Here is a 27,085-nt window from a genome sequence, read left to right as displayed (position 1 = left end):
TTAATGGATTTCTTTTCTACTTTATAGAAAAGGTGTTGCCCGTACGGAGATCGAACTCACAGCCTTGGTGTTACTAGCACCATGCTCTAACCAACTGACCTAACCGGCCAAAGCATAATGTGATACTAAAGGAGTTCTATTGAAACTGAAGAGGCAGTGACTGTACACAGAGACATTGAATAGACAGACAGACAGGCCATTGCTGACCCATCATAGTTTCAGGCCAAGACATTGAAGCGCTCCAATAATCCTGCACCAATTCGCACACACCGGGGAGCATCACCAAAGAACACAGATAGTATTTAATGAGCTGCACTGAACGTGCTTCAATAACAAGAGCTGCACGACCATCACTCCACAGAAAAGATGGATTGAAGGCAAGAATCATCCCAGACCCTCCCATCTGCCACACTCATCCAGAAAGGTACTGGTCTCGGCTTGGTAGCACTCGCATGCTCAATGCTATGCAGGTTCATCTCACACCCGAGCTTAATCCATACCACACACTGTCACTCACTGGGCTCTCAATCCTTAACCCTTCACTTCCTGTACCTTTTTCTCTGTACTCCTTACCCAATCTCTCATACCTGCCCCTCCCTTCACTTTCATAGAACTGGACCCTTGCTGCGCCTTCTTCTGTGATTCTCCAGAGAACACAGTTTATAACCTTATAAAGAAGATTATGTGCTCAATATTGTCTGCGCCTTCCCTTCATTAACTAACATCTTTTACCCATACTATAGACCACATTACAGCTTATTTATGAGTGAGTGCACATCTTGAAAGGTGTAGTCGTGGCCGAGTGGTTAAGACGATGGACTTGAACTCCATTGGGGTCTCCCCGTGCAGGTTCGAATCCTGCCGACTACGCTTTCCTTTTTATTATGTCATTACATTTTGACGTGGAAACTAATTATGTGGTTCGTAAACATCTGCATATCCGCATAATTGTGTCTTTGCTACTCTTGTGCCAAGTGTGCTGCACCTGTTGTTTGAAGCTTGCATTACTGCTTCCCATATTGTACTTTGATGGCAGTGCAGCTTAAAAACATCTTTTCACTTCACAAAACCAAACTGATACTGAAATGCGCATACTCTCATATAAGTGATTTGATTTATCTTCTGCATTTGTTCATATCACTAACACCTGGCAGACATTAAAGCATGGCTGCATATTTATTGGTTAAATAAATATGGAAATATACCAGTTTCAGCTTTATTTTTCTCACAAAACCCATAATAAATATGGATGAATACAGATAAAGTTGACAACAAATTAAATATGGATAAATACAGACGGAAATGTCAAAAAAATAAACACCATAAAACCGGGAGCCCTAAATATAATAGGACCAACTGGGTTTACAAAGAATGAGTCTATTATCTAACAGTACCTCTTGTATGAGGTTGTGTAAAACAAAAGGTACTGCTGAGATTCGAACTCAGGATCTCCTGTTTACTAGACAGCCGCTTTAACCAACTAAGCCACAGCACCTACTCTGTTTCATGACTCACCACTGTACCTTCTGTCCTGGTGTCACTGTGAGGCCCTGCATATTTTTCTGTCTTGAAAGATTTGATATTTTTCAGCTGCTACCGAAAAGAAAATGGAGAAGAAAAATCTGATATTAAGATGGAAATATTACAAAGAGGGTCATGAAAAACTAATATCATTATACGTACGTATCTGTATTTATTTTCTAAAGTTTTACACTGATGGGCCAGGGGCTCAATGCATTCGTTAAACTAAACCAGATTACAATTATTTAAAGGTCACCAATATACACAAGATCATTCCTGATGCCTACATTACCCGTGTGCTCTTTCCTTCACCTCTCGTGGCCTCTGGACATCCCACCAAGAAGCAGAGGAACCGCAACTCTTGGAGAGAAAGTGTCACCTAAGTGACGCGTCCATGTTCAAACAGCGCTTCACAAAGTGCACTTTGAGAGACCCAAGAAAACTTGGCAGAGGCGGGTATCACAGCAAGGAGGGCTGATAGCCCGCAGTGCCCTTTACATGGCTATAGCAATACTCACCCTGGTCCTGGTCCAAACATCAGCCACCAGAGCTCAGTAAATTATCAGAATAAACAACAACCCTATATGGTGTTTTTATAGCCTTGTTTTTTAATGGATTTCTTTTCTACTTTATGGAAAAGGTGTTGCCCGTACGAAGATCGAACTCACAGCCTTGGTGTTACTAGCACCATGCTCTAACCAACTGACCTAACCGGCCAAAGCATAATGTGATACTAAAGGAGTTCTATTGAAACTGAAGAGGCAGTGACTGTACACAGAGACATTGAATAGACAGACAGACAGGCCATTGCTGACCCATCATAGTCTCAGGCCAAGACATTGAAGCGCTCCAATAATCCTGCACCAATTCGCACACACCGGGGAGCATCACCAAAGAACACAGATAGTATTTAATGAGCTGCACTGAACGTGCTTCAATAACAAGAGCTGCACGACCATCACTCCCCAGAAAAGATGGATTGAAGGCAAGAATCATCCGCAGACCCTCCCATCTGCCACACTCATCCAGAAAGGTACTGGTCTCGGCTTGGTAGCACTCGCATGCTCAATGCTATGCAGGTTCATCTCACACCCGAGCTTAATCCATACCACACACTGTCACTCACTGGGCTCTCAATCCTTAACCCTTCACTTCCTGTACCTTTTTCTCTGTACTCCTTACCCAATCTCTCATACCTGCCCCTCCCTTCACTTTCATAGAACTGGACCCTTGCTGCGCCTTCTTGTGTGATTCCCAGAGAACACAGTTTATAACCTTATAAAGAAGATTATGTGCTCAATATTGTCTGCGCCTTCCCTTCATTAACTAACATCTTTTACCCATACTATAGACCACATTACAGCTTATTTATGAGTGAGTGCACATCTTGAAAGGTGTAGTCGTGGCCGAGTGGTTAAGGCGATGGACTTGAAATCCATTGGGGTCTCCCCGCGCCTGTTCGTATCCTGCCGACTACGCTTTCCTTTTTAATATGTCATTACATTTTGACGTGGAAACTAATTATGTGGTTCGTACACATCTGCATATCCGCATAATTGTGTCTTTGCTACTCTTGTGCCAAGTGTGATGCGCCTGTTGTTTGAAGCTTGCATTACTGCTTCCCATGTTGTACTTTGATGGCAGTGAAGCTTAAAAACATCTTTTCACTTCACAAAACCAAACTGATACTGAAATGCGCATACTCTCATATAAGTGAATTGATTTATCTTCTGCATTTGTTCATACCACTAACACCTGGCAGACATTAAAGCATGGCTGCATATTTATTGGTTAAATAAATATGGAAATATACCAGTTTCAGCTTTATTTTTCTCACAAAACCCATAATAAAGATGGATGAATACAGATAAAGTTGACAACAAATTAAATATGGATAAATACAGACGGAAATGTCAAAAAAATAAACACCATAAAACCGGGAGCCCTAAATATAATAGAACCAACTGGGTTTACAAAGAATGAGTCTATTATCTAACAGTACCTCTTCTATGAGGCTGTGTAAAACAAAAGGTACTGCTGAGATTCGAACTCAGGATCTCCTGTTTACTAGACAGGCACTTTAACCAACTAAGCCACAGCACCTACTCTGTTTCACGACTCACCACTGTACCTTCTGTCCTGGTGTCACTGTGAGGCCCTGCATATTTTTCTGTCTTGAAAGATTTGATATTTTTCAGCTGCTACCGAAAAGAAAATGGAGAAGAAAAATCTGATATTAAGATGGAAATATTACAAAGAGGGTCATGAAAAACTAATATCATTATACGTACGTATCTGTATTTATTTTCTAAAGTTTTACACTGATGGGCCAGGGGCTCAATGCATTCGTTAAACTAAACCAGATTACAATTATTTAAAGGTCACCAATATACACAAGATCATTCCTGATGCCTACATTGCCCATGTGCTCTTTCCTTCACCTCTCGTGGCCTCTGGACATCCCACCAAGAAGCAGAGGAACCGCAACTCTTGGAGAGAAAGTGTCACCTAAGTGACGCGTCCATGTTCAAACAGCGCTTCACAAAGTGCACTTTGAGAGACCCAAGAAAACTTGGCAGAGGCGGGTATCACAGCAAGGAGGGCTGATAGCCCGCAGTGCCCTTTACATGGCTATAGCAATACTCACCCTGGTCCTGGTCCAAACATCAGCCACCGGTGCTCAGTAAATTACCAGAATAAACAACAACCCTATATGGTGTTTTTATAGCCTTGTTTTTTAATGGATTTCTTTTCTACTTTATGGAAAAGGTGTTGCCCGTACGGAGATCGAACTCACAGCCTTGGTGTTACTAGCACCATGCTCTAACCAACTGACCTAACCGGCCAAAGCATAATGTGATACTAAAGGAGTTCTATTGAAACTGAAGAGGCAGTGACTGTACACAGAGACATTGAATAGACAGACAGACAGGCCATTGCTGACCCATCATAGTCTCAGGCCAAGACATTGAAGCGCTCCAATAATCCTGCACCAATTCGCACACACCGGGGAGCATCACCAAAGAACACAGATAGTATTTAATGAGCTGCACTGAACGTGCTTCAATAACAAGAGCTGCACGACCATCACTCCCCAGAAAAGATGGATTGAAGGCAAGAATCATCCGCAGACCCTCCCATCTGCCACACTCATCCAGAAAGGTACTGGTCTCGGCTTGGTAGCACTCGCATGCTCAATGCTATGCAGGTTCATCTCACACCCGAGCTTAATCCATACCACACACTGTCACTCACTGGGCTCTCAATCCTTAACCCTTCACTTCCTGTACCTTTTTCTCTGTACTCCTTACCCAATCTCTCATACCTGCCCCTCCCTTCACTTTCATAGAACTGGACCCTTGCTGCGCCTTCTTGTGTGATTCCCAGAGAACACAGTTTATAACCTTATAAAGAAGATTATGTGCTCAATATTGTCTGCGCCTTCCCTTCATTAACTAACATCTTTTACCCATACTATAGACGACATTACAGCTTATTTATGAGTGAGTGCACATCTTGAAAGGTGTAGTCGTGGCCGAGTGGTTAAGGCGATGGACTTGAAATCCATTGGGGTCTCCCCGCGCCTGTTCGTATCCTGCCGACTACGCTTTCCTTTTTAATATGTCATTACATTTTGACGTGGAAACTAATTATGTGGTTCGTACACATCTGCATATCCGCATAATTGTGTCTTTGCTACTCTTGTGCCAAGTGTGATGCGCCTGTTGTTTGAAGCTTGCATTACTGCTTCCCATGTTGTACTTTGATGGCAGTGAAGCTTAAAAACATCTTTTCACTTCACAAAACCAAACTGATACTGAAATGCGCATACTCTCATATAAGTGAATTGATTTATCTTCTGCATTTGTTCATACCACTAACACCTGGCAGACATTAAAGCATGGCTGCATATTTATTGGTTAAATAAATATGGAAATATACCAGTTTCAGCTTTATTTTTCTCACAAAACCCATAATAAAGATGGATGAATACAGATAAAGTTGACAACAAATTAAATATGGATAAATACAGACGGAAATGTCAAAAAAATAAACACCATAAAACCGGGAGCCCTAAATATAATAGCACCAACTGGGTTTACAAAGAATGAGTCTATTATCTAACAGTACCTCTTCTATGAGGCTGTGTAAAACAAAAGGTACTGCTGAGATTCGAACTCAGGATCTCCTGTTTACTAGACAGGCACTTTAACCAACTAAGCCACAGCACCTACTCTGTTTCACGACTCACCACTGTACCTTCTGTCCTGGTGTCACTGTGAGGCCCTGCATATTTTTCTTTCTTGAAAGATTTGATATTTTTCAGCTGCTACCGAAAAGAAAATGGAGAAGAAAAATCTGATATTAAGATGGAAATATTACAAAGAGGGTCATGAAAAACTAATATCATTATACGTACGTATCTGTATTTATTTTCTAAAGTTTTACACTGATGGGCCAGGGGCTCAATGCATTCGTTAAACTAAACCAGATTACAATTATTTAAAGGTCACCAATATACACAAGATCATTCCTGATGCCTACATTGCCCATGTGCTCTTTCCTTCACCTCTCGTGGCCTCTGGACATCCCACCAAGAAGCAGAGGAACCGCAACTCTTGGAGAGAAAGTGTCACCTAAGTGACGCGTCCATGTTCAAACAGCGCTTCACAAAGTGCACTTTGAGAGACCCAAGAAAACTTGGCAGAGGCGGGTATCACAGCAAGGAGGGCTGATAGCCCGCAGTGCCCTTTACATGGCTATAGCAATACTCACCCTGGTCCTGGTCCAAACATCAGCCACCAGAGCTCAGTAAATTACCAAAATAATCAACAACCCTATATGGTGTTTTTATAGCCTTGTTTTTTATTGGATTTCTTTTCTACTTTATGGAAAAGGTGTTGCCCGTACGGAGATCGAACTCACAGCCTTGGTGTTACTAGCACCATGCTCTAACCAACTGACCTAACCGGCCAAAGGATAATGTGATACTAAAGGAGTTCTATTGAAACTGAAGAGGCAGTGACTGTACACAGAGACATTGAATAGACAGACAGACAGGCCATTGCTGACCCATCATAGTTTCAGGCCAAGACATTGAAGCGCTCAAATAATCCTGCACCAATTCGCACACACCGGGGAGCATCACCAAAGAACACAGATAATATTTAATGAGCTGCACTGAACGTGCTTCAATAACAAGAGCTGCACAACCATCACTCCCCTGAAAAGATGGATTGAAGGCAAGAATCATCCGCAGACCCTCCCATCTGCCACACTCATCCAGAAAGGTACTGGTCTCGGCTTGGTAGCACTCGCATGCTCAATGCTATGCAGGTTCATCTCACACCCGAGCTTAATCCATACCACACACTGTCACTCACTGGGCTCTCAATCCTTAACCCTTCACTTCCTGTACCTTTTTCTCTGTACTCCTTACCCAATCTCTCATACCTGCCCCACCCTTCACTTTCATAGAACTGGACCCTAGCTGCGCCTTCTTCTGTGATTCTCCAGAGAACACAGTTTATAACCTTATAAAGAAGATTATGTGCTCAATATTGTCTGCGCCTTCCCTTCATTAACTAACATCTTTTACCCATAGTATAGACCACATTACAGCTTATTTATGAGTGAGTGCACATCTTGAAAGGTGTAGTCGTGGCTGAGTGGTTAAGGCGATGGACTTGAAATCCATTGGGGTCTCCCCGCGCAGGTTCGAATCCTGCCGACTACGCTTTCTTTTTTATTATGTCATTACATTTTGACGTGGAAACTAATTATGTGGTTCGTAAACATCTGCATATCCACATAATTGTGTCTTTGCTACTCTTGTGCCAAGTGTGCTGCACCTGTTGTTTGAAGCTTGCATTACTGCTTCCCATATTGTACTTCGATGGCAGTGCAGCTTAAAAACATCTTTTCACTTCACAAAACCAAACTGATACTGAAATGCGCATACTCTCATATAAATGAATTGATTTATCTTCTGCATTTGTTCATATCACTAACACCTGGCAGACATTAAAGCATGGCTGCATGTTTATTGGTTAAATAAATATGGAAATATACCAGTTTCAGCTTTATTTTTCTCACAAAACCCATAATAAATATGGATGAATACAGATAAAGTTGACAACAAATTAAATATGGATAAATACAGACGGAAATGTCAAAAAAATAAACACCATAAAACCGGGAGCCCTAAATATAATAGGACCAACTGGGTTTACAAAGAATGAGTCTATTATCTAACAGTACCTCTTCTATAAGGTTGTGTAAAACAAAAGGTACTGCTGAGATTCGAACTCAGGATCTCCTGTATACTAGACAGGCGCTTTAACCAACTAAGCCACAGCACCTACTCTGTTTCACGATACACCACTGTACCTTCTGTCCTGGTGTCACTGTGAGGCCCTGCATATTTTTCTGTCTTGAAAGATTTGATATATTTCAGCTGCTACCGAAAAGAAAATGGAGAAGAAAAATCTGATATTAAGATGGAAATATTACAAAGAGGGTCATGAAAAACTAATATCATTATACGTACGTATCTGTATTTATTTTCTAAAGTTTTACACTGATGGGCCAGGGGCTCAATGCATTCGTTAAACTAAACCAGATTACAATTATTTAAAGGTCACCAATATACACAAGATCATTCCTGATGCCTACATTACCCATGTGTTCTTTCCTTCACCTCTCGTGGCCTCTGGACATCCCACCAAGAAGCAGAGGAACCGCAACTCACGGAGAGAAAGTGTCACCTAAGTGACGCGTCCATGTTCAAACAGCGCTTCACAAAGTGCACTTTGAGAGACCCAAGAAAACTTGGCAGAGGCGGGTATCACAGCAAGGAGGGCTGATAGCCCACAGTGCCCTTTACATGGCTATAGCAATACTCACCCTGGTCCTGGTCCAAACATCAGCCACCAGAGCTCAGTAAATTACCAGAATAAACAACAACCCTATATGGTGTTTTTATAGCCTTGTTTTTTAATGGATTTCTTTTCTACTTTATGGAAAAGGTGTTGCCCGTACAGAGATCGAACTCACAGCCTTGGTGTTACTAGCACCATGCTCTAACCAACTGACCTAACCGGCCAAAGCATAATGTGATACTAAAGGAGTTCTATTGAAACTGAAGAGGCAGTGACTGTACACAGAGACATTGAATAGACAGACAGACAGGCCATTGCTGACCCATCATAGTTTCAGGCCAAGACATTGAAGCGCTCCAATAATCCTGCACCAATTCGCACACACCGGGGAGCATCACCAAAGAACTCAGATAGTATTTAATGAGCTGCACTGAACGTGCTTCAATAACAAGAGCTGCACGACCATCACTCCCCAGAAAAGATGGATTGAAGGCAAGAATCATCCGCAGACCCTCCCATCTGCCACACTCATCCAGAAAGGTACTGGTCTCGGCTTGATAGCACTCGCATGCTCAATGCTATGCAGGTTCATCTCACACCCGAGCTTAATCCATACCACACACTGTCACTCACTGGGCTCTCAATCCTTAACCCTTCACTTCCTGTACCTTTTTCACTGTACTCCTTACCCAATCTCTCATACCTGCCCCTCCCTTCACTTTCATAGAACTGGACCCTTGCTGCGCCTTCTTCTGTGATTCTCCAGAGAACACAGTTTATAACCTTATAAAGAAGATTATGTGCTCAATATTGTCTGCGCCTTCCCTTCATTAACTAACATCTTTTACCCATACTATAGACGACATTACAGCTTATTTATGAGTGAGTGCACATCCTGAAAGGTGTAGTCGTGGCCGAGTGGTTAAGGCGATGGACTTGAAATTCATTGGGGTCTCCCCGCGCAGGTTCGAATCCTGCCGACTACGCGTTCCTTTTTATTATGTCATTACATTTTGACGTGGAAACTAATTATGTGGTTCGTAAACATCTGCACATCCGCATAATTGTGTCTTTGCTACTCTTGTGCCAAGTGTGCTGCACCTGTTGTTTGAAGCTTGCATTACTGCTTCCCATGTTGTACTTTGATGGCAGTGCAGCTTAAAAACATCTTTTCACTTCATAAAAACTAAACTGATACTGAAATGCGCATACTCTCATATAAGTGAATTGATTTATCTTCTGCATTTGTTCATATCACTAACACCTGGCAGACATTAAAGCATGGCTGCATATTTATTGGTTAAATAAATATGGAAATATACCAGTTTCAGCTTTATTTTTCTCACAAAACCCATAATAAATATGGATGAATACAGATAAAGTTGACAACAAATTAAATATGGATAAATACAGACGGAAATGTCAAAAAAATAAACACCATAAAACCGGGAGCCCTAAATATAATAGGACCAACTGGGTTTACAAAGAATGAGTCTATTATCTAACAGTACCTCTTCTATGAGGTTGTGTAAAACAAAAGGTACTGCTGAGATTCGAACTCAGGATCTCCTGTTCACTAGACAGGCACTTTAACCAACTAAGCCACAGCACCTACTCTGTTTCACGACTCACCACTGTACCTTCTGTCCTGGTGTCACTGTGAGGCCCTGCATATTTTTCTGTCTTGAAAGATTTGATATTTTTCAGCTGCTACCGAAAAGAAAATGGAGAAGAAAAATCTGATATTAAGATGGAAATATTACAAAGAGGGTCATGAAAAACTAATATCATTATACGTACGTATCTGTATTTATTTTCTAAAGTTTTACACTGATGGGCCAGGGGCTCAATGCATTCGTTAAACTAAACCAGATTACAATTATTTAAAGGTCACCAATATACACAAGATCATTCCTGATGCCTACATTACCTATGTGCTCTTTCCTTCACCTCTCGTGACCTCTGGACATCCCACCAAGAAGCAGAGGAACCGCAACTCACGGAGAGAAAGTGTCACCTCAGTGACGCGTCCATGTTCAAACAGCGCTTCACAAAGTGCACTTTGAGAGACCCAAGAAAACTTGGCAGAGGCGGGTTTCACAGCAAGGAGGGCTGATAGCCCGCAGTGCCCTTTACATGGCTATAGCAATACTCACCCTGGTCCTGGTCCAAACATCAGCCACCAGAGCTCAGTAAATTACCAGAATAAACAACAACCCTATATGGTGTTTTTATAGCCTTGTTTTTTAATGGATTTCTTTTCTACTTTATGGAAAAGGTGTTGCCCGTACGGAGATCGAACTCACAGCCTTGGTGTTATTAGCACCATGCTCTAACCAACTGACCTAACCGGCCAAAGCATAATATGATACTAAAGGAGTTCCATTGAAACTGAAGAGGCAGTGACTGTACACAGAGACATTGAATAGACAGACAGACAGGCCATTGCTGACCCATCATAGTTTCAGGCCAAGACATTGAAGCGCTCCAATAATCCTGCACCAATTCGCACACACCGGGGAGCATCACTAAAGAACACAGATAGTATTTAATGAGCTGCACTGAACGTGCTTCAATAACAAGAGCTGCACGACCATCACTCCCCAGAAAAGATGGATTGAAGGCAAGAATCATCCGCAGACCCTCCCATCTGCCACACTCATCCAGAAAGGTACTGGTCTCGGCTTGGTAGCACTCGCATGCTCAATGCTATGCAGGTTCATCTCACACCCGAGCTTAATCCATACCACACACTGTCACTCACTGGGCTCTCAATCCTTAACCCTTCACTTCCTGTACCTTTTTCTCTGTACTCCTTACCCAATCTCTCATACCTGCCCCTCCCTTCACTTTCATAGAACTGGACCCTTGCTGCGCCTTCTTCTGTGATTCTCCAGAGAACACAGTTTAGAACCTTATAAAGAAGATTATCTGCTCAATATTGTCTGCTCCTTCCCTTCATTAACTAACATCTTTTACCCATACTATAGACCACATTACAGCTTATTTATGAGTGAGTGCACATCTTGAAAAGTGTAGTCGTGGCCGAGTGGTTAAGGCGATGGACTTGAAATCCATTGGGGTCTCCCCGCGCAGGTTCGAATCCTGCCGACTACGCTTTCCATTTTATTATGTCATTACATTTTGACGTGGAAACTAATTATGTGGTTCGTAAACTTCTGCATATCCGCATAATTGTGTCTTTGCTACTCTTGTGCCAAGTGTGCTGCACCTGTTGTTTGAAGCTTGCATTACTGCTTCCCATGTTGTACTTTGATGGCAGTGCAGCTTAAAAACATCTTTTCACTTCACAAAACCAAACTGATACTGAAATGCGCATACTCTCATATAAGTGAATTGATTTATCTTCTGCATTTGTTCATATCACTAACACCTGGCAGACATTAAAGCATGGCTGCATATTTATTGGTTAAATAAATCTGGAAATATACCAGTTTCAGCTTTATTTTTCTCACAAAACCCATAATAAATATGGATGAATACAGATAAAGTTGACAACAAATTAAATATGGATAAATACAGACGGAAATGTCAAAAAAATAAACACCATAAAACCGGGAGCCCTAAATATAATAGGACCAACTGGGTTTACAAAGAATGAGTCTATTATCTAACAGTACCTCTTCTATGAGGTTGTGTAAAACAAAAGGTACTGCTGAGATTCGAACTCAGGATCTCCTGTTTACTAGACAGGCGCTTTAACCAACTAAGCCACAGCACCTACTCTGTTTCCCGACTCACCACTGTACCTTCTGTCCTGGTGTCACTGTGAGGCCCTGCATATTTTTCTGTCTTGAAAGATTTGATATTTTTCAGCTGCTACCGAAAAGAAAATGGAGAAGAAAAATCAGATATTAAGATGGAAATATTACAAAGAGGGTCATGAAAAACTAATATCATTATACGTACGTATCTGTATTTATTTTCTAAAGTTTTACACTGATGGGCCAGGGGCTCAATGCATTTGTTAAACTAAACCAGATTACAATTATTTAAAGGTCACCAATATACACAAGATCATTCCTGATGCCTACATTACCCATGTGCTCTTTCCTTCACCTCTCGTGGCCTCTGGACATCCCACCAAGAAGCAGAGGAACCGCAACTCACGGAGAGAAAGTGTCACCTAAGTGACGCGTCCATGTTCAAACAGCGCTTCACAAAGTGCACTTTGAGAGACCCAAGAAAACTTGGCAGTGGCGGGTATCACAGCAAGGAGGGCTGATAGCCCGCAGTGCCCATTACATGGCTATAGCAATACTCACCCTGGTCCTGGTCCAAACATCAGCCACCAGAGCTCAGTAAATTACCAGAATAAACAACAACCCTATATGGTGTTTTTATAGCCTTGTTTTTTAATGGATTTCATTTCTACTTTATGGAAAAGGTGTTGCCCGTACAGAGATCGAACTCACAGCCTTGGTGTTACTAGCACCATGCTCTAACCAACTGACCTAACCGGCCAAAGCATAATGTGATACTAAAGGAGTTCTATTGAAACTGAAGAGGCAGTGACTGTACACAGAGACATTGAATAGACAGACAGACAGGCCATTGCTGACCCATCATAGTTTCAGGCCAAGACATTGAAGCGCTCCAATAATCCTGCACCAATTCGCACACACCGGGGAGCATCACCAAAGAACACAGATAGTATTTAATGAGCTGCACTGAACGTGCTTCAATAACAAGAGCTGAACGACCATCACTCCCCAGGAAAGATGGATTGAAGGCAAGAATCATCCGCAGACCCTCCCATCTGCCACACTCATCCAGAAAGGTACTGGTCTCGGCTTGATAGCACTCGCATGCTCAATGCTATGCAGGTTCATCTCACACCCGAGCTTAATCCATACCACACACTGTCACTCACTGGGCTCTCAATCCTTAACCCTTCACTTCCTGTACCTTTTTCACTGTACTCCTTACCCAATCTCTCATACCTGCCCCTCCCCTCACTTTCATAGAACTGGCCCCTTGCTGCGCCTTCTTCTGTGATTCTCCAGAGAACACAGTTTATAACCTTATAAAGAAGATTATGTGCTCAATATTGTCTGTGCCTTCCCTTCATTAACTAACATCGTTTACCCATACTATAATTACAGCTTATTTATGAGTGAGTGCACATCTTGAAAGGTGTAGTCGTGGCCGAGTGGTTAAGGCGATGGACTTGAAATCCATTGGGGTCTCCCCGCGCAGGTTCGAATCCTGCCGACTACGCGTTCCTTTTTATTATGTCATTACATTTTGACGTGGAAACTAATTATGTGGTTCGTAAACATCTGCATATCCGCATAATTGTGTCTTTGCTACTCTTGTGCTAAGTGTGCTGCACCTGTTGTTTGAAGCTTGCATTACTGCTTCCCATGTTCTACTTTGATGGCAGTGCAGCTTAAAAACATCTTTTCACTTCATAAAAACTAAACTGATACTGAAATGCGCATACTCTCATATAAGTGAATTGATTTATCTTCTGCATTTGTTCATATCACTAACACCTGGCAGACATTAAAGCATGGCTGCATATTTATTGGTTAAATAAATATGGAAATATACCAGTTTCAGCTTTATTTTTCTCACAAAACCCATAATAAATATGGATGAATACAGATAAAGTTGACAACAAATTAAATATGGATAAATACAGACGGAAATGTCAAAAAAATAAACACCATAAAACCGGGAGCCCTAAATATAATAGGACCAACTGGGTTTACAAAGAATGAGTCTATTATCTAACAGTACCTCTTCTATGAGGTTGTGTAAAACAAAAGGTACTGCTGAGATTCGAACTCAGGATCTCCTGTTTACAAGCAGGCACTTTAACCAACTAAGCCACAGCACCTACTCTGTTTCACGACTCACCACTGTACCTTCTGTCCTGGTGTCACTGTGAGGCCCTGCATATTTTTCTGTCTTGAAAGATTTGATATTTTTCAGCTGCTATCGAAAAGAAAAAGGAGAAGAAAAATCTGATATTAAGATGGAAATATTACAAAGAGGGTCATGAAAAACTAATATCATTATACGTACGTATCTGAATTTATTTTCTAAAGTTTTACACTGATGGGCCAGGGGCTCAATGCATTCGTTAAACTAAACCAGATTACAATTATTTAAAGGTCACCAATATACACAAGATCATTCCTGATGCCTACATTACCCATGTGCTCTTTCCTTCACCTCTCGTGACCTCTGGACATCCCACCAAGAAGCAGAGGAACCGCAACTCACGGAGAGAAAGTGTCACCTCAGTGACGCGTCCATGTTCAAACAGCGCTTCACAAAGTGCACTTTGAGAGACCCAAGAAAACTTGGCAGAGGCGGGTTTCACAGCAAGGAGGGCTGATAGCCCGCAGTGCCCTTTACATGGATATAGCAATACTCACCCTGGTCCTGGTCCAAACATCAGCCACCAGAGCTCAGTAAATTACCAGAATAAACAACAACCCTATATGGTGTTTTTATAGACTTGTTTTTTAATGGATTTCTTTTCTACTTTATGGAAAAGGTGTTGCCCGTACGGAGATCGAACTCACAGCCTTGGTGTTACTAGCACCATGCTCTAACCAACTGACCTAACCGGCCAAAGCATAATATGATACTAAAGGAGTTCTATTGAAACTGAAGAGGCAGTGACAGTACACAGAGACATTGAATAGACAGACAGACAGGCCATTGCTGACCCATCATAGTTTCAGGCCAAGACATTGAAGCGCTCCAATAATCCTGCACCAATTCGCACACACCGGGGAGCATCACCAAAGAACACAGATAGTATTTAATGAGCTGCACTGAACGTGCTTCAATAACAAGAGCTGCACGACCATCACTCCCCAGAAAAGATGGATTGAAGGCAAGAATCATCCGCAGACCCTCCCATCTGCCACACTCATCCAGAAAGGTACTGGTCTCGGCTTGGTAGCACTCGCATGCTCAATGCTATGCAGGTTCATCTCACACCCGAGCTTAATCCATACCACACACTGTCACTCACTGGGCTCTCAATCCTTAACCCTTCACTTCCTGTACCTTTTTCTCGGTACTCCTTACCCAATCTCTCATACCTGCCCCTCCCTTCACTTTCATAGAACTGGACCCTTGCTGCGCCTTCTTCTGTGATTCTCCAGAGAACACAGTTTATAACCTTATAAAGAAGATTATGTGCTCAATACTGTCTGCGCCTTCCCTTCATTAACTAACATCTTTTACCCATACTATAGACCACATTACAGCTTATTTATGAGTGAGTGCACATCTTGAAAGGTGTAGTCGTGGCCGAGTGGTTAATGCGATGGACTTGAAATCCATTGGGGTCTCCCCGCGCAAGTTTGAATCCTGCCGACTACGCTTTCCTTTTTATTATGTCATTACATTTTGACGTGGAAACTAATTATGTGGTTCGTAAACATCTGCATATCCGCATAATTGTGTCTTTGCTACTCTTGTGCTAAGTGTGCTGCACCTGTTGTTTGAAGCTTGCATTACTGTTTCCCATGTTGTACTTTGATGGCAGTGCAGCTTAAAAACATCTTTTCACTTCATAAAAACTAAACTGATACTGAAATGCGCATACTCCCATATAAGTGAATTGATTTATCTTCTGCATTTGTTCATATCACTAACACCTGGCAGACATTAAAGCATGGCTGCATATTTATTAGTTAAATAAATATGGAAATATACCAGTTTCAGCTTTATTTTTCTCACAAAACCCATAATAAATATGGATGAATACAGATAAAGTTGACAACAAATTAAATATGGATAAATACAGACGGAAATGTCAAAAAAATAAACACCATAAAACCGGGAGCCCTAAATATAATAGGACCAACTGGGTTTACAAAGAATGAGTCTATTATCTAACAGTACCTCTTCTATGAGGTTGTGTAAAACAAAAGGTACTGCTGAGATTCGAACTCAGGATCTCCTGTTTACTAGACAGGCGCATTAACCAACTAAGCCACAGCACCTACTCTGTTTCACGACTCACCACTGTACCTTCTGTCCTGGTGTCACTGTGAGGCCCTGCATATTTTTCTGTCTTGAAAGATTTGATATTTTTCAGCTGCTACCGAAAAGAAAATGGAGAAGAAAAATCTGATATTAAGATGGAAATATTACAAAGAGGGTCATGAAAAACTAATATCATTATACGTACGTATCTGTATTTATTTTCTAAAGTTTTACACTGATGGGCCAGGGGCTCAATGCATTCATTAAACTAAACCAGATTACAATTATTTAAAGGTCACCAATATACACAAGATCATTCCTGATGCCTACATTACCCATGTGCTCTTTCCTTCACCTCTCGTGACCTCTGGACATCCCACCAAGAAGCAGAGGAACCGCAACTCACGGAGAGAAAGTGTCACCTCAGTGACGCGTCCATGTTCAAACAGCACTTCACAAAGTGCTCTTTGAGAGACCCAAGAAAACTTGGCAGAGGTGGGTTTCACAGCAAGGAGGGCTGATAGCCCGCAGTGCCCTTTACATGGCTATAGCAATACTCACCCTGGTCCTGGTCCAAACATCAGCCACCAGAGCTCAGTAAATTACCAGAATAAACAACAACCCTATATGGTGTTTTTATAGCCTTGTTTTTTAATGGATTTCTTTTCTACTTTATGGAAAAGGTGTTGCCCGTACGGAGATCGAACTCACAGCCTTGGTGTTACTAGCACCATGCTCTAACCAACTGACCTAACCGGCCAAAGCATAATGTGATACTAAAGGAGTTCTATTGAAACTGAAGAGGCAGTGACTGTACACGGAGACATTGAATAGACAGACAGACAGGCCATTGCTGACCCATCATAGTTTCAGGCCAAGACATTGAAGCGCTCCAATAACCCTGCACCAATTCACACACACCGGGGAGCATCACCAAAGAACACAGATAGTATTTAATGAGCTGCACTGAACGTGCTTCAATAACAAGAGCTGCACGACCATCACTCCCCAGAAAAGATGGATTGAAGGCAAGAATCATCCGCAGACCCTCCCATCTGCCACACTCATCCAGAAAGGTACTGGTCTCGGCTTGGTAGCACTCGCATGCTCAATGCTATGCAGGTTCATCTCACACCCGAGCTTAATCCTTACCACACACTGTCACTCACTGGGCTCTCAATCCTTAACCCTTCACTTCCTGTACCTTTTTCTCTGTACTCCTTACCCAATCTCTCATACCTGCCCCTCCCTTCACTTTCATAGAACTGGACCCTTGCTGTGCCTTCTTCTGTGATTCTCCAGAGAACACAGTTTATAACCTTATAAAGAAGATTATGTGCTCAATATTGTCTGCGCCTTCGCTTCATTAACTAACATCTTTTACCCATAGTATAGACCACATTACAGCTTATTTATGAGTGAGTGCACATCTTGAAAGGTGTAGTCGTGGCCGAGTGGTTAAGGCGATGGACTTGAAATCCATTTGGGTCTCCCCGCGCAGGTTTGAATCCTGCCGACTACGCTTTCCTTCTTATTATGTCATTACATTTTGACGTGGAAACTAATTATGTGGTTCGTAAACATCTGCATATCCGCATAATTGTGTCTTTGCTACTCTTGTGCCAAGTGTGCTGCACCTGTTGTTTGAAGCTTGCATTACTGCTTCCCATGTTGTACTTTGATGGCAGTGCAGCTTAAAAACATCTTTTCACTTCACAAAACCAAACTGATACTGATATGCGCATACTCTCTTATAAGTGAATTGATTTATCTTCTGCATTTGTTCATATCACTAACACCTGGCAGACATTAAAGCATGGCTGCATATTTATTGGTTAAATAAATATGGAAATATACCAGTTTCAGCTTTATTTTTCTCACAAAACCCATAATAAATATGGATGAATACAGATAAAGTTGACAACAAATTAAATATGGATAAATACAGATGGAAATGTCAAAAAAATAAGCACCATAAAACCGGGAGCCCTAAATATAATAGGACCAACTGGGTTTAAAAAGAATGAGTCTATTATCTAACAGTACCTCTTCTATGAGGTTGTGTAAAACAAAAGGTCCTGCTGAGATTCGAACTCAGAATCTCCTGTTTACTATACAGGCGCTTTAACCAACTAAGCCACAGCACCTACTCTGTTTCACGACTCACCACTGTACCTTCTGTCCTGGTGTCACTGTGAGGCCCTGCATATTTTTCTGTCTTGAAAGATTTGATATTTTTCAGCTGCTACCGAAAAGAAAATGGAGAAGAAAAATCTGATATTAAGATGGAAATATTACAAAGAGGGTCATGAAAAACTAATATCATTATACGTACGTATCTGTATTTATTTTCTAAAGTTTTACACTGATGGGCCAGGGGCTCAATGCATTCGTTAAATTAAACCAGATTACAATTATTTAAAGGTCACCAATATACACAAGATCATTCCTGATGCCTACATTACCCATGTGCTCTTTCCTTCACCTCTCGTGACCTCTGGACATCCCACCAAGAAGCAGAGGAACCGCAACTCACGGTGAGAAAGTGTCACCTCAGTGACTCGTCCATGTTCAAACAGCGCTTCACAAAGTGCACTTTGAGAGACCCAAGAAAACTTGGCAGAGGCGGGTATCACAGCAAGGAGGGCTGATAGCCCGCAGTGCCCTTTACATGGCTATAGCAATAGTCACCCTGGTCCTGGTCCAAACATCAGCCGCCAGAGCTCAGTAAATTACCAGAATAAACAACAACCCTATATGGTGTTTTTATAGCCTTGTTTTTTAATGGATTTCTTTTCTACTTTATGGAAAAGGTGTTGCCCGTACGGAGATCGAACTCACAGCCTTGGTGTTACAAGCACCATGCTCTAACCAACTGACCTAACCGGCCAAAGCATAATGTGATAATAAAGGAGTTCTATTGAAACTGAAGAGGCAGTGACTGTACACAGAGACATTGAATAGACAGACAGACAGGCCATTGCTGACCCATCATAGTTTCAGGCCAAGACATTGAAGCGCTCCAATAATCCTGCACCAATTCGCACACACCGGGGAGCATCACCAAAGAACACAGATAGTATTTAATGAGCTGCACTGAACGTGCTTCAATAACAAGAGCTGCACGACCATCACTCCCCAGAAAAGATGGATTGAAGGCAAGAATCATCCGCAGACCCTCCCATCTGCCACACTCATCCAGAAAGGTACTGGTCTCGGCTTGGTAGCACTCGCATGCTCAATGCTATGCAGGTTCATCTCACACCCGAGCTTAATCCATACCACACACTGTCACTCACTGGGCTCTCAATCCTTAACCCTTCACTTCCTGTACCTTTTTCTCTGTACTCCTTACCCAATCTCTCATACCTGCCCCTCCCTTCACTTTCATAGAACTGGACCCTTGCTGCGCCTTCTTCTGTGATTCTCCAGAGAACACAGTTTATAACCTTATAAAGAAGATTATGTGCTCAATATTGTCTGCGCCTTCCCTTCATTAACTAACATCTTTTACCCATACTATAGACCACATTACAGCTTATTTATGAGTGAGTGCACATCTTGAAAGGTGTAGTCGTGGCCGAGTGGTTAAGGCGATGGACTTGAAATCCATTGGGGTCTCCCCGCGCAGGTGCGAATCCTGCCGACTACGCTTTCCTTTTTATTATGTCATTACATTTTGACGTGGAAACTAATTATGTGGTTCGTAAACATCTGCATATCCGCATAATTGTGTCTTTGCTACTCTTGTGCTAAGTGTGCTGCACCTGTTGTTTGAAGCTTGCATTACTGTTTCCCATGTTGTACTTTGATGGCAGTGCAGCTTAAAAACATCTTTTCACTTCATAAAAACTAAACTGATACTGAAATGCGCATACTCCCATATAAGTGAATTGATTTATCTTCTGCATTTGTTCATATCACTAACACCTGGCAGACATTAAAGCATGGCTGCATATTTATTAGTTAAATAAATATGGAAATATACCAGTTTCAGCTTTATTTTTCTCACAAAACCCATAATAAATATGGATGAATACAGATAAAGTTGACAACAAATTAAATATGGATAAATACAGACGGAAATGTCAAAAAAATAAACACCATAAAACCGGGAGCCCTAAATATAATAGGACCAACTGGGTTTACAAAGAATGAGTCTATTATCTAACAGTACCTCTTCTATGAGGTTGTGTAAAACAAAAGGTACTGCTGAGATTCGAACTCAGGATCTCCTGTTTACTAGACAGGCGCATTAACCAACTAAGCCACAGCACCTACTCTGTTTCACGACTCACCACTGTACCTTCTGTCCTGGTGTCACTGTGAGGCCCTGCATATTTTTCTGTCTTGAAAGATTTGATATTTTTCAGCTGCTACCGAAAAGAAAATGGAGAAGAAAAATCTGATATTAAGATGGAAATATTACAAAGAGGGTCATGAAAAACTAATATCATTATACGTACGTATCTGTATTTATTTTCTAAAGTTTTACACTGATGGGCCAGGGGCTCAATGCATTCATTAAACTAAACCAGATTACAATTATTTAAAGGTCACCAATATACACAAGATCATTCCTGATGCCTACATTACCCATGTGCTCTTTCCTTCACCTCTCGTGACCTCTGGACATCCCACCAAGAAGCAGAGGAACCGCAACTCACGGAGAGAAAGTGTCACCTCAGTGACGCGTCCATGTTCAAACAGCACTTCACAAAGTGCTCTTTGAGAGACCCAAGAAAACTTGGCAGAGGTGGGTTTCACAGCAAGGAGGGCTGATAGCCCGCAGTGCCCTTTACATGGCTATAGCAATACTCACCCTGGTCCTGGTCCAAACATCAGCCACCAGAGCTCAGTAAATTACCAGAATAAACAACAACCCTATATGGTGTTTTTATAGCCTTGTTTTTTAATGGATTTCTTTTCTACTTTATGGAAAAGGTGTTGCCCGTACGGAGATCGAACTCACAGCCTTGGTGTTACTAGCACCATGCTCTAACCAACTGACCTAACCGGCCAAAGCATAATGTGATACTAAAGGAGTTCTATTGAAACTGAAGAGGCAGTGACTGTACACAGAGACATTGAATAGACAGACAGACAGGCCATTGCTGACCCATCATAGTTTCAGGCCAAGACATTGAAGCGCTCCAATAACCCTGCACCAATTCACACACACCGGGGAGCATCACCAAAGAACACAGATAGTATTTAATGAGCTGCACTGAACGTGCTTCAATAACAAGAGCTGCACGACCATCACTCCCCAGAAAAGATGGATTGAAGGCAAGAATCATACGCAGACCCTCCCATCTGCCACACTCATCCAGAAAGGTACTGGTCTCGGCTTGGTAGCACTCGCATGCTCAATGCTATGCAGGTTCATCTCACACCCGAGCTTAATCCTTACCACACACTGTCACTCACTGGGCTCTCAATCCTTAACCCTTCACTTCCTGTACCTTTTTCTCTGTACTCCTTACCCAATCTCTCATACCTGCCCCTCCCTTCACTTTCATAGAACTGGACCCTTGCTGCGCCTTCTTCTGTGATTCTCCAGAGAACACAGTTTATAACCTTATAAAGAAGATTATGTGCTCAATATTGTCTGCGCCTTCGCTTCATTAACTAACATCTTTTACCCATAGTATAGACCACATTACAGCTTATTTATGAGTGAGTGCACATCTTGAAAGGTGTAGTCGTGGCCGAGTGGTTAAGGCGATGGACTTGAAATCCATTTGGGTCTCCCCGCGCAGGTTTGAATCCTGCCGACTACGCTTTCCTTCTTATTATGTCATTACATTTTGACGTGGAAACTAATTATGTGGTTCGTAAACATCTGCATATCCGCATAATTGTGTCTTTGCTACTCTTGTGCCAAGTGTGCTGCACCTGTTGTTTGAAGCTTGCATTACTGCTTCCCATGTTGTACTTTGATGGCAGTGCAGCTTAAAAACATCTTTTCACTTCACAAAACCAAACTGATACTGATATGCGCATACTCTCTTATAAGTGAATTGATTTATCTTCTGCATTTGTTCATATCACTAACACCTGGCAGACATTAAAGCATGGCTGCATATTTATTGGTTAAATAAATATGGAAATATACCAGTTTCAGCTTTATTTTTCTCACAAAACCCATAATAAATATGGATGAATACAGATAAAGTTGACAACAAATTAAATATGGATAAATACAGATGGAAATGTCAAAAAAATAAGCACCATAAAACCGGGAGCCCTAAATATAATAGGACCAACTGGGTTTAAAAAGAATGAGTCTATTATCTAACAGTACCTCTTCTATGAGGTTGTGTAAAACAAAAGGTCCTGCTGAGATTCGAACTCAGAATCTCCTGTTTACTAGACAGGCGCTTTAACCAACTAAGCCACAGCACCTACTCTGTTTCACGACTCACCACTGTACCTTCTGTCCTGGTGTCACTGTGAGGCCCTGCATATTTTTCTGTCTTGAAAGATTTGATATTTTTCAGCTGCTACCGAAAAGAAAATGGAGAAGAAAAATCTGATATTAAGATGGAAATATTACAAAGAGGGTCATGAAAAACTAATATCATTATACGTACGTATCTGTATTTATTTTCTAAAGTTTTACACTGATGGGCCAGGGGCTCAATGCATTCGTTAAATTAAACCAGATTACAATTATTTAAAGGTCACCAATATACACAAGATCATTCCTGATGCCTACATTACCCATGTGCTCTTTCCTTCACCTCTCGTGACCTCTGGACATCCCACCAAGAAGCAGAGGAACCGCAACTCACGGTGAGAAAGTGTCACCTCAGTGACGCGTCCATGTTCAAACAGCGCTTCACAAAGTGCACTTTGAGAGACCCAAGAAAACTTGGCAGAGGCGGGTATCACAGCAAGGAGGGCTGATAGCCCGCAGTGCCCTTTACATGGCTATAGCAATAGTCACCCTGGTCCTGGTCCAAACATCAGCCGCCAGAGCTCAGTAAATTACCAGAATAAACAACAACCCTATATGGTGTTTTTATAGCCTTGTTTTTTAATGGATTTCTTTTCTACTTTATGGAAAAGGTGTTGCCCGTACGGAGATCGAACTCACAGCCTTAGTGTTACAAGCACCATGCTCTAACCAACTGACCTAACCGGCCAAAGCATAATGTGATAATAAAGGAGTTCTATTGAAACTGAAGAGGCAGTGACTGTACACAGAGACATTGAATAGACAGACAGACAGGCCATTGCTGACCCATCATAGTTTCAGGCCAAGACATTGAACCGCTCCAATAATCCTGCACCAATTCGCACACACCGGGGAGCATCACCAAAGAACACAGATAGTATTTAATGAGCTGCACTGAACGTGCTTCAATAACAAGAGCTGCACGACCATCACTCCCCAGAAAAGATGGATTGAAGGCAAGAATCATCCGCAGACCCTCCCATCTGCCACACTCATCCAGAAAGGTACTGGTCTCGGCTTGGTAGCACTCGCATGCTCAATGCTATGCAGGTTCATCTCACACCCGAGCTTAATCCATACCACACACTGTCACTCACTGGGCTCTCAATCCTTAACCCTTCACTTCCTGTACCTTTTTCTCTGTACTCCTTACCCAATCTCTCATACCTGCCCCTCCCTTCACTTTCATAGAACTGGACCCTTGCTGCGCCTTCTTCTGTGATTCTCCAGAGAACACAGTTTATAACCTTATAAAGAAGATTATGTGCTCAATATTGTCTGCGCCTTCCCTTCATTAACTAACATCTTTTACCCATACTATAGACCACATTACAGCTTATTTATGAGTGAGTGCACATCTTGAAAGGTGTAGTCGTGGCCGAGTGGTTAAGGCGATGGACTTGAAATCCATTGGGGTCTCCCCGCGCAGGTTCGAATCCTGCCGACTACGCTTTCCTTTTTATTATGTCATTACATTTTGACGTGGAAACTAATTATGTGGTTCGTAAACATCTGCATATCCGCATAATTGTGTCTTTGCTACTCTTGTGCTAAGTGTACTGCACCTGTTGTTTGAAGCTTGCATTACTGTTTCCCATGTTGTACTTTGATGGCAGTGCAGCTTAAAAACATCTTTTCACTTCATAAAAACTAAACTGATACTGAAATGCGCATACTCCCATATAAGTGAATTGATTTATCTTCTGCATTTGTTCATATCACTAACACCTGGCAGACATTAAAGCATGGCTGCATATTTATTAGTTAAATAAATATGGAAATATACCAGTTTCAGCTTTATTTTTCTCACAAAACCCATAATAAATATGGATGAATACAGATAAAGTTGACAACAAATTAAATATGGATAAATACAGACGGAAATGTCAAAAAAATAAACACCATAAAACCGGGAGCCCTAAATATAATAGGACCAACTGGGTTTACAAAGAATGAGTCTATTATCTAACAGTACCTCTTCTATGAGGTTGTGTAAAACAAAAGGTACTGCTGAGATTCGAACTCAGGATCTCCTGTTTACTAGACAGGCGCATTAACCAACTAAGCCACAGCACCTACTCTGTTTCACGACTCACCACTGTACCTTCTGTCCTGGTGTCACTGTGAGGCCCTGCATATTTTTCTGTCTTGAAAGATTTGATATTTTTCAGCTGCTACCGAAAAGAAAATGGAGAAGAAAAATCTGATATTAAGATGGAAATATTACAAAGAGGGTCATGAAAAACTAATATCATTATACGTACGTATCTGTATTTATTTTCTAAAGTTTTACACTGATGGGCCAGGGGCTCAATGCATTCATTAAACTAAACCAGATTACAATTATTTAAAGGTCACCAATATACACAAGATCATTCCTGATGCCTACATTACCCATGTGCTCTTTCCTTCACCTCTCGTGGCCTCTGGACATCCCACCAAGAAGCAGAGGAACCGCAACTCACGGAGAGAAAGTGTCACCTAAGTGACGCGTCCATGTTCAAACAGCGCTTCACAAAGTGCACTTTGAGAGACCCAAGAAAACTTGGCAGAGGCGGGTATCACAGCAAGGAGGGCTGATAGCCCGCAGGGCCCTTTACATGGCTATAGCAATACTCACCCTGGTCCTGGTTCAAACATCAGCCACCAGAGCTCAGTAAATTACCAGAATAAACAACAACCCTATATGGTGTTTTTATAGCCTTGTTTTTTAATGGATTTCTTTTCTACTTTATGGAAAAGGTGTTGCCCGTACGGAGATCGAACTCACAGCCTTGGTATTACTAGCACCATGCTCTAACCAACTGACCTAACCGGCCAAAGCATAATGTGATACTAAAGGAGTTCTATTGAAACTGAAGAGGCAGTGACTGTACACAGAGACATTGAATAGACAGACAGACAGGCCATTGCTGACCCATCATAGTTTCAGGCCAAGACATTGAAGCGCTCCAATAATCCTGCACCAATTCGCACACACCGGGGAGCATCACCAAAGAACACAGATAGTATTTAATGAGCTGCACTGAACGTGCTTCAATAACAAGAGCTGCACGACCATCACTCCCCAGAAAAGATGGATTGAAGGCAAGAATCATCCCAGACCCTCCCATCTGCCACACTCATCCAGAAAGGTACTGGTCTCGGCTTGGTAGCACTCGCATGCTCAATGCTATGCAGGTTCATCTCACACCCGAGCTTAATCCATACCACACACTGTCACTCACTGGGCTCTCAATCCTTAACCCTTCACTTCCTGTACCTTTTTCTCTGTACTCCTTACCCAATCTCTCATACCTGCCCCTCCCTTCACTTTCATAGAACTGGACCCTTGCTGCGCCTTCTTCTGTGATTCTCCAGAGAACACAGTTTATAACCTTATAAAGAAGATTATGTGCTCAATATTGTCTGCGCCTTCCCTTCATTAACTAACATCTTTTACTCATACTATAGACCACATTACAGCTTATTTATGAGTGAGTGCACATCTTGAAAGGTGTAGTCGTGGCCGAGTGGTTAAGGCGATGGACTTGAAATCCATTGGGGTCTCCCCGCGCAGGTTCGAATCCTGCCGACTACGCTTTCATTTTTATTATGTCATTACATTTTGACGTGGAAACTAATTATGTGGTTCGTAAACATCTGCATATCCGCATAATTGTGTCTTTGCTACTCTTGTGCCAAGTGTGCTGCACCTGTTGTTTGAAGCTTGCATTACTGCTTCCCATGTTGTACTTTGATGGCAGTGCAGCTTAAAAACATCTTTTCACTTCACAAAACCAAACTGATACTGAAATGCGCATACTCTCATATAAGTGAATTGATTTATCTTCTGCATTTGTTCATATCACTAACACCTGGCAGACATTAAAGCATGGCTGCATATTTATTGGTTAAATAAATATGGAAATATACCAGTTTCAGCTTTATTTTTCTCACAAAACCCATAATAAATATGGATGAATACAGATAAAGTTGACAACAAATTAAATATGGATAAATACAGACGGAAATGTCAAAAAAATAAACACCATGAAACCGGGAGCCCTAAATATAATAGGACCAACTGGGTTTACAAAGAATGAGTCTATTATCTAACAGTACCTCTTCTATGAGGTTGTGTAAAACAAAAGGTACTGCTGAGATTCAAACTCAGGATCTCCTGTTTACTAGACAGGCGCTTTAACCAACTAAGCCACAGCACCTACTCTTTTTCACTACTCACCACTGTACCTTCTGT

The 27,085-nt window shown here is 41.8% G+C and overlaps 20 non-coding genes across 20 annotated transcripts; 13 read left to right on the top strand and 7 right to left on the bottom strand.

The window, feature by feature from the left end:
* The first annotated feature begins 788 nt into the window (after positions 1-788).
* TRNAS-UGA (transfer RNA serine (anticodon UGA)) lies at positions 789-870 on the top strand. The gene has a single exon. It is a non-coding gene; the product is annotated as a tRNA-Ser (tRNA).
* A 2,047-nt stretch (positions 871-2,917) lies between these two features.
* TRNAS-UGA (transfer RNA serine (anticodon UGA)) lies at positions 2,918-2,999 on the top strand. Its single transcript has one exon. It is a non-coding gene; the product is annotated as a tRNA-Ser (tRNA).
* A 551-nt stretch (positions 3,000-3,550) lies between these two features.
* Positions 3,551-3,624, bottom strand: TRNAT-AGU (transfer RNA threonine (anticodon AGU)). The gene has a single exon. It is a non-coding gene; the product is annotated as a tRNA-Thr (tRNA).
* A 1,422-nt stretch (positions 3,625-5,046) lies between these two features.
* Positions 5,047-5,128, top strand: TRNAS-UGA (transfer RNA serine (anticodon UGA)). The gene has a single exon. It is a non-coding gene; the product is annotated as a tRNA-Ser (tRNA).
* Positions 5,129-5,679: 551 nt separating this feature from the next.
* TRNAT-AGU (transfer RNA threonine (anticodon AGU)) lies at positions 5,680-5,753 on the bottom strand. The gene has a single exon. It is a non-coding gene; the product is annotated as a tRNA-Thr (tRNA).
* A 1,423-nt stretch (positions 5,754-7,176) lies between these two features.
* On the top strand, positions 7,177-7,258 carry TRNAS-UGA (transfer RNA serine (anticodon UGA)). The gene has a single exon. It is a non-coding gene; the product is annotated as a tRNA-Ser (tRNA).
* Positions 7,259-7,809: 551 nt separating this feature from the next.
* Positions 7,810-7,883, bottom strand: TRNAT-AGU (transfer RNA threonine (anticodon AGU)). Its single transcript has one exon. It is a non-coding gene; the product is annotated as a tRNA-Thr (tRNA).
* Positions 7,884-9,306: 1,423 nt separating this feature from the next.
* Positions 9,307-9,388, top strand: TRNAS-UGA (transfer RNA serine (anticodon UGA)). Its single transcript has one exon. It is a non-coding gene; the product is annotated as a tRNA-Ser (tRNA).
* A 552-nt stretch (positions 9,389-9,940) lies between these two features.
* On the bottom strand, positions 9,941-10,014 carry TRNAT-AGU (transfer RNA threonine (anticodon AGU)). Its single transcript has one exon. It is a non-coding gene; the product is annotated as a tRNA-Thr (tRNA).
* Positions 10,015-11,437: 1,423 nt separating this feature from the next.
* TRNAS-UGA (transfer RNA serine (anticodon UGA)) lies at positions 11,438-11,519 on the top strand. Its single transcript has one exon. It is a non-coding gene; the product is annotated as a tRNA-Ser (tRNA).
* A 551-nt stretch (positions 11,520-12,070) lies between these two features.
* On the bottom strand, positions 12,071-12,144 carry TRNAT-AGU (transfer RNA threonine (anticodon AGU)). Its single transcript has one exon. It is a non-coding gene; the product is annotated as a tRNA-Thr (tRNA).
* A 1,417-nt stretch (positions 12,145-13,561) lies between these two features.
* TRNAS-UGA (transfer RNA serine (anticodon UGA)) lies at positions 13,562-13,643 on the top strand. Its single transcript has one exon. It is a non-coding gene; the product is annotated as a tRNA-Ser (tRNA).
* Positions 13,644-15,691: 2,048 nt separating this feature from the next.
* On the top strand, positions 15,692-15,773 carry TRNAS-UGA (transfer RNA serine (anticodon UGA)). The gene has a single exon. It is a non-coding gene; the product is annotated as a tRNA-Ser (tRNA).
* Positions 15,774-17,822: 2,049 nt separating this feature from the next.
* On the top strand, positions 17,823-17,904 carry TRNAS-UGA (transfer RNA serine (anticodon UGA)). The gene has a single exon. It is a non-coding gene; the product is annotated as a tRNA-Ser (tRNA).
* A 2,048-nt stretch (positions 17,905-19,952) lies between these two features.
* TRNAS-UGA (transfer RNA serine (anticodon UGA)) lies at positions 19,953-20,034 on the top strand. The gene has a single exon. It is a non-coding gene; the product is annotated as a tRNA-Ser (tRNA).
* A 2,049-nt stretch (positions 20,035-22,083) lies between these two features.
* Positions 22,084-22,165, top strand: TRNAS-UGA (transfer RNA serine (anticodon UGA)). Its single transcript has one exon. It is a non-coding gene; the product is annotated as a tRNA-Ser (tRNA).
* Positions 22,166-22,716: 551 nt separating this feature from the next.
* Positions 22,717-22,790, bottom strand: TRNAT-AGU (transfer RNA threonine (anticodon AGU)). The gene has a single exon. It is a non-coding gene; the product is annotated as a tRNA-Thr (tRNA).
* Positions 22,791-24,213: 1,423 nt separating this feature from the next.
* On the top strand, positions 24,214-24,295 carry TRNAS-UGA (transfer RNA serine (anticodon UGA)). Its single transcript has one exon. It is a non-coding gene; the product is annotated as a tRNA-Ser (tRNA).
* Positions 24,296-26,343: 2,048 nt separating this feature from the next.
* On the top strand, positions 26,344-26,425 carry TRNAS-UGA (transfer RNA serine (anticodon UGA)). The gene has a single exon. It is a non-coding gene; the product is annotated as a tRNA-Ser (tRNA).
* A 551-nt stretch (positions 26,426-26,976) lies between these two features.
* TRNAT-AGU (transfer RNA threonine (anticodon AGU)) lies at positions 26,977-27,050 on the bottom strand. The gene has a single exon. It is a non-coding gene; the product is annotated as a tRNA-Thr (tRNA).
* Positions 27,051-27,085: the final 35 nt, after the last annotated feature.

The sequence above is a fragment of the Triturus cristatus genome, chromosome 4_2 (assembly GCF_964204655.1).
Source record: "Triturus cristatus chromosome 4_2, aTriCri1.1, whole genome shotgun sequence".
Lineage (NCBI taxonomy): Eukaryota > Metazoa > Chordata > Amphibia > Caudata > Salamandridae > Triturus > Triturus cristatus.
The sequence above is the reverse complement of the archived record's forward strand: the minus strand, read 5'-3'. Positions and strand labels throughout refer to the sequence as shown.